Source organism: Octodon degus, unplaced genomic scaffold (assembly GCF_000260255.1).
Source record: "Octodon degus isolate 3935 unplaced genomic scaffold, OctDeg1.0 scaffold00320, whole genome shotgun sequence".
NCBI classification, from domain to species: domain Eukaryota; kingdom Metazoa; phylum Chordata; class Mammalia; order Rodentia; family Octodontidae; genus Octodon; species Octodon degus.
The window spans coordinates 1030960-1033202 of NW_004524896.1; positions in this window are offsets into that span (position 1 = coordinate 1030960).

Below are 2243 nucleotides of genomic sequence, written 5' to 3' on the forward strand. Positions count from 1 at the left end.
CACTAGCAATATTGCCATCTCTCCCCTAAAAGGATAACTGGGAATGAAGATCCAATTTGAATGTGTGCATATCGATGGCAGCCTTCCTTTGAAAATATGTAAATCTCTTAGTGGGTTTTCATGCTCTTGTTAATATTTTGTAAGCTAATAAACTTTCGATTAAAGGAAAAAAATTTTAAATTCATTTTAATGAGAAAAAATAGCAATGAAAAGTTTCAAAACAGGTTAGTAGGATAGTTAAAATAATTAACACATTGCATATTGTTGTCATTGTAGTAGTCATTCGAGGACAAGATGCAGACATGATGTCTTGTCTAAACACTATTAGTACAGACCTGACTTCTCATTGAACTAAGTATTTGTATATCTCTCCTAGCTATCTTGTATATACAGATATATTTTTTCACTACAAAACAGTTCTTTATTTATATCCCCCTTTTTAATTTTGTTTTGTCAGAGATGGGTGTTCCATTGCTGTTAGAGAAGCTGTATTTGGAGAAGTCTTTAAAGGACCTTTTCACAACTCTTGTTGCACAGGTCCTGCTTTACCTTGGTCTTAACCATCCAGTAGAAAAGTATGAAGACCAAATATAGGAAGTAAAGCCATGCTGTTATGTTGAGCTTTGGGGGACTCAGGTCAATAATTTCTGACATTGCCAGTTAAACAGAAGACCCAATGCTATTATGGGCTACTGGACTCTTTTAGAATATTTTGCTGAGTTTACACACCTATAATATTCAACAACGGAACTTAGAAAAAATGGGGTATACCGATGAATGTCCATTTTGTATCTGTGTATTCAAAGTGGTTAGGATAGATATATAGTTACATTCTCTTAATGAACAGAATGATTTGTTCTAATGGTGTTTGTAAATAGGATCACAGGTCTGCATCTTGTACAGCAATTAACCACTAAGAAGAATATATGCAGTGTATTATTTGTTGCAACTGTACTTTCGATTTGATTTGAAACTGTCTCATTGCTATATGTTTATTAATAAAACTTTGAAAAGAAAAAAAATAAAGGACCTTTTCATATTTGATACAAGTCCAAATACCGTAGGTACTTGAACTCAGCAAAATAGCTCAACGTAGTCCAATAGTCCATAGTAGTAGTGAGTTATCAGCACAGCTGGAAGTGGTTGACTTGAGCCTTTTACAGCTCAACATATTAATATGGCTTTACTTTTTTATAATTTAATTTTATTGAGAAAGAAATAGAAGCGAGACAGTTTCAAAACAGGTTAGGAGGACAGTTACAATAATTAATACATTGCGTACTGTTGTCTTTGTAGTAGTTATTCATAGTACAAGATGTAGACATGATATTTGTCTAAACGCCATATTAGTACAAATCTTTCTTCTTGTTGAATGAAGAGAGAGTAGTTGTATATTTATCTGAACTATTTTGCATACACACACAGACACACACACACACACACACACACACACACGTATTTTTTTCCACTACAAACTGGTCCTTCATTTATGTCTCCCTTTTTTGTTTAGTTTTTTTAGAGATGGGTATTCCATTGCCATTTAAATATTGTAGGAGTGTGAATTCAGCAAAATATTCCAATATAGTCCAGTAGTCCATAATGGTAGTGGATAATCCATAAGACTGGCAATGTCAGAAGTTGTTGACTTGAGCCTTTTACAGCTCAGCATATTAATATGGTTTTACTTTTTGTACTTCATTTTTATACTTATCTGCTGGATGGTTAAGACCAAGATAAAGCAAGACCTATATAACAAAAAATGTAACTTTCATATCTGACAAGTTCAGTCAAATCCCCTCAGGATTTACCCTGGAGCCATGTACAGCACCTTGTGGATCTTTCTTTAGTGTCAGCCAACTGGGTGAATCACAGAACTCCTTCTTTGCAAAGTAGATGTGTCAGCTTTCTGTGGTGTGACAAAACACCTGAAAAATCTTACACGAGAAAAGTTGATTTCAACTCTCAGCTCCAGGGACTGCAGAGAGAGAGAGAGAGAGAGAGAGAGAGAGAGAGAGAGAGAGAGAGAGAGTAACAGAGACAGAGACAGAGAGACAGAGAGAGACAGAGAGACAAAAAGACAGAGAGAGACAGTGAGAGAGAGAGAGACAGAGACAGGGAGAGAGAGAAAGAGACAGAGACAGAGAGATCTACCCACGTTTTTATTTGTAGAATTTTGTCTTTTTTGTAGTTTTTGATGAGTATGGTTTTGCAGGAAATCCTGTTTAAGTTCACTGTGGGGGTAG